We start from the raw sequence: 12,288 nt of genomic DNA, 5'->3' as shown, positions 1-12,288 counted from the left end.
TGTTGTGTTACGTCAGGATCAAAGCCGGCTGCAGACACGGGGAAGCTTGCACCTGAAGCTGTACGAGCAGGAGGGGGGGCTTCAGTTGTCAACCACGTTTATTCCGCCGCTGGTCGAGTTAGTCAGACAAAGAGAACCTCAGTTCAGTTTGACTTCAGACTAACATGCTTGATTGTATTGTAAAAGTCTAGCTTTGCCCAGACTGATGAAACAATTCAGTTTTTGTTACATCTTGGAGAAAAGGCAACAGCCAGCAGCGGCGTGGAAGCATCTGAATACAGAACAACAATGTGGTATTGAGCAGCAGTGGAGCAACAGATTAATAAAGTCATTGAATTTTCTTAAGTTTGGCACAAAAATTTTACTCAACTGTAGTCTCAATGAAAATGTTTTAATTTTAGGAATCAATTTGAAAAGGACATATATTAACAGTTTACTGTTCATTAAAAAAAAGTTAAAGAATTAGCAGAAAAACACATTTATTTACATTAAAAAACAAGAACTAGAAATTATTCTTAGATGCACAGCATCGTTATAAAATTTGCATGACAGGTTTGGCTAATTTTGTTAATTCCACCTACACTTGCAGATCTGTTTCATGTTGTTAGGTTTTCCCCAGTTTTTTTTAATGATTAATGATCTCCTGTCACTCCTCCAGAAAGAGGAGGAGACCATTTGTTCTGGTTTGAAGGGACTTGAGGTGTTTTCCTCCTCTGTCCTTTTGTCACAAATCTACTACAGATGGAGAGCCAGATAAAGCCTCCAGAAAGTGATTTTTTTCTGCCTTCTCTGAGGTCGTGACACTGACATTCTCCCTGGCAAACGTGATCCTTCCAACCCCCAGTCTTCTTGAGTTTCTTCTTGATCTCTCTCATTGGCACTCTAAGAGTTTTTGTTAAAAAAAAGACTAAACTTGATATAAGAGATTTTTCATGATGTCAGAATAAGTATTTTTGGTTTTAAATCATGTCTTGGCTTGAGTTTAGAAGCTATTGTTGCTTAAGACTGGAAAGAGCAGCTGTGAGGTATTTTCTTTTTGGCTCCTTGGGTGTTTTGAGAGGCCTTGGAGTGTAAAGAAAAGCTGAAGTGGCCAAACAGCCCCACCTCCCTCCGGGGCACTCGACTGGATCGCCGGACTCGGGAAAAGTTCTTCCCTGAGGCGGTGACACAGTTCAGGTCAGACAGTATTTATTTTCTGATTCAATCAGGAGGATCAACAAGGCTGTGATGCTGTTGTTAGTTTGGGGATGCAGCCAATAAACAGCTGTGGATCAGCTGTTCTGATGGTGCTCTTTAAATATGTTTACAGAGAAGCGTTTTGGAGCAAACAAACCGATCATTTAACCCCTGTGATTGACTTAAAAAACCTTTATAAATTAAAAAAAAATACTTTTATTTTGACTTTGAATTTTTAAACATATGATTAATTTGAGTTTATCACTAACAGGCCAAACGATTGGAAAGAAAACAGTCTGATCAAACATTTAAAAAGGTAACATGGCAGGAAAAACAGAGCATGGACAAAAAGCTGTGGAATCCAGTTGTTGATTTGACAAAATGAAGGCAGACTTCCCCTTTTTTTACCCTTAATGTTAGTTTTCCCATTCATTTATTCTCTCACTCAATCAATAACTTGTCCAGCTTGTTGTTGGGAATCAACTGATTGTTGTAGAAAGGTTAGTCAATTTGACCATGTGATTGAAACGGCTTGTTCCTGACCCAAGAGCACGCCATAAAAATGTGTTTTTAACATGTTCCCTGGATGATGGAGGACATATATACATATAACAATTCTGAGGCCAATTTTTAACAAATTACTGCCGCTCTGCACAAACAAGGTTCTAGAAAACAACATAGACTTTTTGATTTTGGCTAAAAAATGGTAAACTCATAATTAAAAGACATCTGGGAGTGCTTTTACAATAGATAAGCATGATTGGAGTGAGCATTTAGAGGTGATACAGCCTAAAAGGAGTTTCGATGGGAATTATCAAAATCTCATTATTATTATCTGTGTGAAAACCAGATCTAAAGTGCTGGTTTATCACTTACATTAACATGCCGTTCATCAGACGGTTGTCTCCCATTCATCCTATTTTCTGATACAAACCAAGAACCTGTGTGAACATTTTCATCTGCTGAGTAACGTCTGCATTGTCACATTGAATTTGGGCTCCGACACGCTTTGAACAAAGTTAGTCTTTTGATTTACTTGCTTAAGAAAAGCCAATAAATCAAGCTTTTATAATAGTATGAACTGGTTTAAGCATGCCCTTTACAGGCTGCCAGACAGGCATGCTCACGAGCTTAAACCAAGTTAAGTCCCAGCTCTCCGGTCATGTGTCTCTGTCAAGTCTGGTTTCAAGTGTCACAGTTTAAACGAACCGTAGATTTCATGAGGGAAATTGGAGAAAGTTATAATTACAGCAGGGGTTTCAACTTTTCAAGTAATCTTTTTTTGTGTGCAAATTTTCTAGAAGAAAACAGAAAGCCAAAGCAGCCATGTTTGTCAGCTTTTATTAAAACGTGTCTAAGTGAAGTAATTTAAATTAAGTAAAAAAAAAAAAAAAAGTCTTGCTTTAAAATTCATCCATTACACTTTAACTAAGTTATCATTTTTCCTCAGGAAAAAAAACAGCTTTTCCATCAGTTTTAATGTGCAAATTCACAATTTTATTTCTGTAATTTTCACCTTTATTTAGTTAAAATCACTACTTATGTTCAATTGTTTTTAAATTTCATTAAATTCAGTTTGTTTTATTGAACAGTAAAAATTGACTTAATATATGTCAGTAAAGCATGAATGGAATCTTGTTGTAAACTTGAGATGAAAAAAACTTTTAGATCAATCAATCAATCAGTCAGTCAATTTATTATTTATATAGCACCTATAAAAGCAGAGGCAACCAAGGCACTGAACTTGAAATCAAATATAAATGAAATCACTGAACAAAATAATAAAATAAAGAAACAATAAAAACAGTAACAATAAAATCCATTAAACAATAAAAGCAATAAAACAATAATAAAATAAAAGTAACAAGCACGTCAACTAGATCTGCTCGCTGGAGTTAAAGTCTGAGTAAAAAGATGAGTTTTTCAAAGTGTCTTAAAACCACTGAGGGATCTGGCAGACCTCATAGAAAAGAGGAGCGTTCCAGTGTTTGGGAGCTGCAGATGGAAAGGTTCTGTCTAACCTACTTAATGTAGAGATTTACAATTTTGGATAAATATCAGTCAGAAGTTAAAAAAAAAACTATGTTTTTATCAATTGTCAGGTCACTTGAGGTCATTGAATGTTAGATCTTAAGCTACATTCACACCTTGGCAAAACACGTTCAAGTGACAACTTTCAATATAAAGTCGCTGTAAATTTTTGGGTCTAAACTCTCACATTCACTGGTAGCTACGCACATAACAAAACGTACAATCATTCAATTTTAAACCAGGTAGAACTTTGTCTGATCAGAGACTCGGATTAGGTAGTGATCCTGGGATTCATGGAACTGCCAGCTGTGGAAAAATTGTTCATGGGGGAGAAATTCTAAATAACATGGTTTGTGCCCGGCTGGAGTTATTTGACACTTAGTCTTATTATGTTGGAAAGAAAAAGCTTGGAGCAAGATTTGCTAGATTTTCACCACTTTGACATTTTGCACTAAGTTTCTTCCAACTGTAGATAGTGGATGTGTGCTAGTAAACAGTAGGAAAAGTAGAAGAAGCCCCTCCCTGCTTGCCCAGTGTGAACACCAACGCACACTCAAGAATTTGCATTTTCAGACCCTGGTCCTCAAGATCTACCACCCTACCTATTATCCAGCTCTCCCTGCATTTCTTGCTGCCGATTACCTGAATCAGGTGTGTTCAGTCAATCAGAATGAGAAGACGCTAAAGCAAATCAGCAGAAAATAGTAAAGAAAAGTGAAAAGCAGACGGGATGATACATCTCAGAGAGTAGGGTGTGGAGTACCCCTTCCTTAGAGCACATTTGTCACGAGTGTAAATCCCCTAAACTGCAGAGCAACAGTCAGTCGGAACCAGAGATTTTGTTTTACTTTTCCAGTTTAAACAAGCAGATTTATGTGCAGCCGTTACATACACACTGCTGTTTTCAATTCTATTTTACAACAGCCGAGACAACCACAAAAAAAAAAAAAAAAAGGAAACAAACTTTTAAGTCTCCAGACCCCCATGCTGGAGGGTTTTTTTTGGCCTTCTTATAAATACAGGGAGCTCAGTGTGCTGCAGATTATAAGGTCAAACGCAAACACACAAACATCTGCAAAGTAAACAAGCACATTTATCATTTTGACAATAAATGGAGAGCAAAAATATTAAAAAAACACATCAAATCTCACAACTCACTTAAAAATACTTAAATAAACAAAGTTTTTAACTCAGGTACTATTTTATAAAAACGACCTTGTTGTTCTTTGAACACACAAATCAGATCAACATACACAGAGAACCTTTATCTCTGACACAGACCATGCCTGCTGCTGCTCACATGCTCATTCTTATAGCACACTCGCCTATTTAATTCAATTTACACTGTCGTGGCTTCTTCTGCTCAGCATCGTACCACATGCTATCTCATTAAAGAGGCTATGGTCATGCCTCACGAGCTCTCAGACAGTAGACCTTATTGTTTGGCACAAACACACATAAACACGTAAATATAAACTCCGGGGACGAGGTTGTAGGGAATTTCCCTTACAGCAGAGAGAGGGAAAATTCAATTTATTCCATTTTGTTGCAATGTGATACACTATGTGAAAATGTGTGGAGCTAGAAGAAGAAATTTCACAGCCAAATATGAAAGAAATGATTTTTATTTAAAGACTGATGCAACCCCAAAAAAATAGAATCTGCCAAATGCTTTAATAATTTGTTCAAACAACTAAGAATAAAAAAAGCACAAGATTCTTGGTTTCAAAGGCTTTTTTGACCCTTTTTACTTGATTGTGAGCCAATCACTTCATCTTTGTGTCAGTAAAGTCTATAGAGCATGACAGAGCAAACATTTAAAGGGTTGAAGCGGTTTAGTTCCTCTTACTGTGAACTTAACCTTTTAAAAAAATAATTAAAGGATTGAGTTGTGTAAATTGTAAAGCTCTTCCTACATAACAAGTTTGCACATTTTTTTCAGTTTCCATTTTTGTCATTTTTAAAATAACTTAACCAGGGGCGGAGCTACAGGGGGGTAGGGGGGGCAGCAAAAAGCTTTGCCATCCCCATTTGCCCCCAATTTTTAAGTGAATATCATTATCTATAATTAAAAAGAAAAAGATGAAAACATCATCGATACAAGCTTCTTTAAAGATGACAAAAATAACAAAAGCAACATTTTTAAATGTACGACAGAGTATTTGGGCCAGATACAAATATATATTTTTAATATTACTGCTTTAAATCTCATAAATGTATGAGAAAAAACTAGTAACTGTTAAATTACAAGAATAAAGTAATATATTTATGACTTAAAAAGTCATTGATTAAATGTATTACCTTTTTCCTTGTCAATTTACGGGATTAAAAGTCACAAATTTACAAGATTAAAAGACGTAAATTTGACTTGAATTGCAAAGTTGGTCAGATGAAAAAAAAAACATTTTTACTCTACCCTTTTATTTATTCTTAAAAATAATAGTGTCTTCAAATCCGGTTGTCACTCCTACTCAATGATGTCATCAATAGTCACAGGTCAGCTAGATTAATGCGGAGCTTCCAGCTTTAAAAAGGTCACGCTAAAACAAAAAGTCAATACTTTTACATTTACATCTAAACTTCTATGCTTTGGATCACACCCATGTGAAGAAATGTGCTTCCCCCCCGCAGCACGACATGATTAACCCTCGTGAAGGAGGACTTTACAACCCTCTGTGGGAAGGGTTAGCACATATTAAAAGGATTTCAGACAACCCTACACCCTCAAACACCCCTACAACTGGAGGGGTAGGGAGAAGTCGTAGGGGTGGGGGAAGAATTCAGATTCAGCCTTACCCAGCCATTCCTAAAGAGTAGCTTTACCAAAACTACTATTTTTAACTTTTCTGACAGATTTTTGAAGTAAATATCTTAAAAATGTCTGTTTCTGAACTTTTTTTTTTTTAACTTGCACAAACTTAAGCAAGTTTAGAAGCAAAGTTAAACACCAAATAGAGAAAAACACACTTTTACTTCCAATGTTTTTTGTTGTCGTTGTTGAACTGTGTGGCTGTGATGACAATGCTGATTTGGCATTTGGAAACTGATTAGGAAACAAGTTTGCTGAAGGTCAACAAGTTTCAAAATGCTTTTGATTGCAGTTTTTCTCAAAGAACGCGTTGAATTTCCTGTCTGGTTTCTCGCAACAATCAGGCAAACCCGACGCAGACTTGTTGTCAACCACTTTGTCTCCAATTATTCTGATTCACGTAGAATCCACAAAATAACCAAACATGAGCGCAGACATTGAGTGCATCCTTGCAGCCTCAATCTGTCATGGGGCATCAGATGGCACCCCGGGGAGACGTGCCATGCGCCTTCCCCCTCTATGACTCCAGGACAGTGAGATCAAACTGTGAGAGGGGGTGTAGCTGTGCATCTCCAGAATGCCCTGTGGGGCATTGTAACACACATTTAGCAAAAACTGCAATTGAACGGAGCTCCTGTTTTAATTTTCCATTGTGGGATATGAGTCATAATCCCGTTTTCCAGACTCAACTTCAGCATGTTCGTGTCCCGGGGGAAGCTTTTGGAAACGGCTCTTTGTAACACTCGAGATATTTAGCCGTGGACTGTTCCTATCAAGCGAACAGTGAGCAGACAACTCCCTAACCCTCAAGACTTGGTTAAAACACCATTTAAAATCATGAAATTTTGCGTGAATTCATGCAGCTCCATCTGGCTCAGCGAGCCTGCTTGCATCTGTCACATTAACCGAGCTGATGGAGAAGGGTTAGAGGAAGGTGACAGCTCTGTGGAAACCACACTTTTACTAAGAAATCTTTTTTACTCGTAGACATCTTCATCTTAACATGTCTAAAAGGAAGCTGTACCTGTCAGTAACCTAGCAACAAGACCCCATGTGATGTTTAGAGGAGTAATTGGAAAAGCATACAAAAAATTAAAGAGCTCTAAATCTGGATGCTTCTGCAGGTATGCTTTCTATTTTAGGTTTGTTGACTGTTTCCGCGGCATTAAAAATACCTGAAGGCAGTGTAGCATGGTGCTTTCCTCCACCTTTGCAATTACAGATGTCTACCTGCTGTAGCCCAGTCGGTGACAGGAGCCCGAGGATATAAAGGGAGGGAGAGGGGTAGCGAAGGTGAAGGAGGAGAGCTGGGTGTCAGTCTCCAGATTTTTTTCCCCACCTTGTCCTTCAGGAATCCACACAGCAGAAACATCTGCAGAGCCCACACACACACACATCGGGCTGCAGAAAAACAGGAGGAGTGGAAATAGATGGAAATAAGGAATGTCTGGACCCGAGCGGCTGACCCTTCATCCATCCTGCCTGAGTGCAGCCATTTAGTGGTGTCTTATAGTGACTGGCCAAGCGTGCCTGAACTCCATCCATATACTGTACCTCCTGTGTTCCCATGAGGAAGAAGTCGCTGATGAATGGAGGAAACTAGGCCACCACTACACCCCCCCCCCTTCCCCACCTCCTCCTCATCCTCCTCCTTCTCTTCAAGAAATGGGATTCACTCGGAGAGTGGAATCCATTTGTATGCCACATCAAATTACTTTACTCCTTAGTTTCACGCAGAGTTTTTGTTTATCTCAGACAAAATCTCCGCCTCCAGTGTGTGCTCCACACGTTTTGTGTTTTGACAGGCATCATTCAAACCGGCTCCGTCGCCTCAGAGAGTGCAGTGGTTAAATGCGCAGAGCCAGAATGAAGCTCTGCAGTTGTTGGGTCGGCCCCAAACACATTTTCTGGTCAGCGAGTCTTGGAACTGTGGGCTGTGAAGGAGTTTTAAAGTTTAATCACGATCAGAGTATTGAAGCGTTGCGGCCTGGAACAAGCTGAAGGATTGAGTTTGGTTTATGGTTTTGAGAAAGTCAAAAAGCAAGCTTAGGTAACAGTAGAATTAGATTAAAAAAATAAACTTTTGAAGTCCCACTCTGATCATCTTTTGATCTATTTTAAAATCTTTCCCAGTGGTCTTTTGATTATGTTTATGCAGTTTTTAAACCAAATGAAAAACTTGTGTTGTTTTCTAGGACATAGTTCTTGCAGAGCGGCAGTAGTTTGTTAGAAATTCGCTTCTGAGTTGTGGTTGGGACAGTTAGTGTTGAGTAAGGCTATGGACACAAATACAACCGCCACCGCGTGATGGGGAGGCATGTGCAGAATTTTCAAAATTAGCTGCTGCCGTATGATTTTTGGAAAAATTGTTTGCTTGGTCATGAACACAGATGGCAGCAGTCAGGTATTCATAATGGCCCCCTGTTTATGTACCGCCAGGCAACGCATTCTCACTCCCAACTCCTCATATTTGGATCTAAGGTTCGGTCCCTCCGCGCTACTATTTGACATTTAGGGTGTTCCAAACTTGTCATTTTTTGACCAGCTGGATGTTCCCATTATATCAAGGGTCCCCAACCTCCAAGCCGCGAGCTGGTTATCGGTCTAAGCGGGGCTTGGTACCAGGCACAGACAGGGAAAAAATGCCAGTACTGGTACCCTGACCTGGTACCGGTTCCACATCCATTACCACATCAGGTACAGTGTCTGGAACAGCATCCTGTACCACGTCCGGTACCGCATCCGGAACAGCATACAGTCCAGCGTCCGGTACAGGACCCGTTACAGGGTCCGGTACAGTGTCCTGTACAGCGTCCGGTACAGTGTCCCTTTACAAGATCCGGTACAGGGTCCGGTACAGCGTCCGGTACAGCGTCCGGTACAGCGTTCGGTACAGCGTTCGGTACAGCGTCCGGTACACTGTCCTGTACAGAGTCCAGTACAGGGTCCAGTACAGCGTCCGGTACAGTGTCTGGAACAGTGTCTTGTACCACATCCGGTAACGCATCCGGAACAGCATACGGTACAGGCTCCGGAACAGCGCATGGTACAACGTCCGGTACAGCGTCTTGTACAGCGTCCTGTACAGGGTCCAGTACAGGGTCCAGTACAACGTCCGGTACAGCGCCCAGTATTGCTTACGGTATACCATCTGGAACAACGTCCCAAAAGTTGGGGAGCCCTGATTTAATGGGAACAGCCAGCATGTCAAAAAACAATGAGTTAGGGACACCCTAGATGTCAAAATGTGACGTGGAGGGGGCTTGAACCATACGTCCATATGTGACGAGTGGGGAGTGTAAGCCCCGAAGTTCGGGTGGCTGGTGACCAATGGCACTTGATATTGACAGCTGCCGTCCAGAGCCGCTGCCGACTGGTGATTCTGGCTGTTGCCCGACAACCTAATTTGCCTGTCACTGGACTACCACAGAATGACCTTAAAATGTGCTGAGGCGACCACTGACCAATGTCAATTGTTACAAAAAAAATCACCTGGTTGCCGTAAAATTTTAACATTTTCTGAAAACCTTCGCAGCTATCTGCCGAATTTGCTGAGAAACGTGTTTATAGGTCACAGCCCAGTGGCATTCTGAGAAATGTGACCGTAGCATAAGCCTGCCCTCATTTCGTATCATTTCTTTGTTTAGACGCTCTTAAGCTGTCTCAAAGTGGGTGCATCAGAATAGAGCGAAACAGGGAGCTGGTGGCTTGCCGTAGTAGCTTCTTGAGTCACACCAAGATGCTTTTACAAAAGGTATTTTTTGTCTGCTCCCGATTCACAATGATCTGAATAAGGAAAAACTCAAAAACACTTTTTTATATTTTAAATTTCTTTTTTGTATATGTCCTCCAAAATAAGAAAAAATGCCACAAGAACATGCTAAAAACACCAAAACACATTTTTTGCAGTGGGTCTTTAATCAAATGAAAGACAACCAGTTGATTTTGTGAGCAGCTTTATGGAATAACTATCACACTTTCATGGTGGTCTCCGTTATTTCTCCTAAAAGCCACACGGGGACCCTGTTGACTTTAGTTAATGTGGAAACCTGCTAAAGCATTTGTTATCGTCTCTCCAGACCCTCACTCTGCTCTCTGCTCCAGCTCACAACTGTTGTTCCTGAAACTCATTTCAACTATAATGTTCCCACAGTTTATTTTAACTCTGCAAGAATTAACACTTATTGTACAGAAGTCTGGCTAATGAACAACCTCAAATCAGCTCCAGCTGCATTCGATCTTTTGATTCAAGTTTTAGCCAATTCAGATTTGTTGCCAATTTTTTTTTTCCAGCTCTTCACTGGAAACGCCATGGCTAGCAGCCATACGATATGTGTGCATTAAATACTGACAGGAGCTGCAGGGCTCAGCTGTTGATGGAGCGCTGTTATTCCTTTTCTCATTACTGTTTGGTCTATGTGAAATTCAGCAGGACTCAGAGAAACCATCAGGGATATATATGTGTGAGTGTTTGCACAGCACGGCCAGTAAAGCGGACACACATGCTCGATGGAAACACCTCTGTTGTACTTAGAGAAGAAACCGGAGCTGGCAGACGGAGCGTTTTCCTTTCCTTCGTTCACTGTCCAGATGAAATCACTCAGGAATGTAAGCACATCTTGCTGATAGAAACTGTTCATATGTTACAAGTGAAGAAACAATTTGATCTGAGATTCAAAAAGGACAACTGGTAACCCTAAACACCTGTTCTGCTAGGACAGCTCTGAAAAACAAGCTAAAAAAAAGATTCATTTATTTTATATTAATGTTAAAGGGAAATTTATGATTGATTGGATGCTAAAAAAGTTGTTTATTCTTGTTTTGTTTTCTGACTCCACAATAAAAAGGGATTTAAAAGGTTAATTTTTAAGACAGAAGTTCTGTTTCAGTGTTTGAACCAAGACACTTGTTGACAGAGACCAGCAGAACACCCTGAGGCGGATTTGTCCAAACATAATGGACTAGTGTGGAGTCCAGAGATGACTAACTTGGTTAGTTTCACAAATCCCTCTTCTTTAGACTCGTCTTTTTGAATGATGATAATGCTTGAAGCTGAGAAAACCATCAATGTAGGATCCTGAGGCAAGGCTGGAAATAGGCATGGACAAGGGGGCGGGGCATGCCCCACAAAACCAATGACTGCCCCCCATTAAAATGATGTCCCAAGAAAAGAAATCAAAAACTAACCAAAGACATAATAATAAAATAAATAGAAAAACTCCCACAATAAATAAATTAGTTAGCATAGTAGTGTTCTCATTCGATTAATTTTTTGTGCGATTAATTAATCGTGGCCTGTAATTAATTAATCTAATTGATCAATTTTAATTACAAATATTTTAAATCTAATTATTACAAGAAAAACTCCTGAATTTGTGATATTTTCATTTAAATTTGTGACATCGTGGCACAGTAAAACATCAAATAAATAAAAAAAAACACAGGAAAACACATTTGTGAAATATAAAAACTATAACAAAGAAAGTTTCTTTATCTAAAAAGAATCAGCACAACTCTGTGATAGATTGTATCTATTAAAGGAATAAAATAGTTTATGTGTCTCAGCTTGCTTGTTTCATTAAGCTACAGGATCCATCATGTTGCCTTTTTTCCAGGTATGGAGGCAAAAATGTTGGGGCACCATGAAGCAGCACTGAGCTGTTGAGCTGCTTCCTGTGTGCGGAAAGGAAGGAAGGGGCAAGCACCTTGTAGCTCCTTACACAATGGGTGGGGTTCACGGCCTGTGGATGTGTGTCCGGGCGGGGTGGTGACGGAGGCCCTTCCGGCAAAGCAGAGAGAGAACAGACATATTTCACAGAAGCTCGTCGTACCCTAAAAGGAGGCCAGCTGTCCCGGATCATACAAGTCGTGGAAAATTGTCTACTCAAACATTTTTTTTTTTTAGCAGTTTACAGTTAGCGAATGAAGTGATGACAATTTGTTTAGGTCACATGTCCTGAAGCAGCTCTCAGACTTCCTGACTTTTCTGTTGTTGTGGATTCAAATATGTTGGGTGAATCATGAATCCCAGAGCAGGTTTTCAATCCTCAGATTTAAGATTCCTATTAACGGAGACATTTTGTCACCTTTGTGAGAAATTAGTACAGTGCAGACCCAGTTATAGCTTAGTGCAAGGTAAAACCTAAAAAACTAAAATGGACTGGACTAAATTATTGGTACTCTTCTGGCAGTTTCGGAAAAAAATTAACTACCAAAAATGTGTTTCTTACACCTCTACTAAAATTTTGGACCTCTCTTAATGGTTTCAGGTT

This window comes from Oryzias melastigma, linkage group LG6, assembly GCF_002922805.2.
Source record: "Oryzias melastigma strain HK-1 linkage group LG6, ASM292280v2, whole genome shotgun sequence".
Lineage (NCBI taxonomy): Eukaryota > Metazoa > Chordata > Actinopteri > Beloniformes > Adrianichthyidae > Oryzias > Oryzias melastigma.
Note: the sequence above shows the minus strand (reverse complement) of the source record.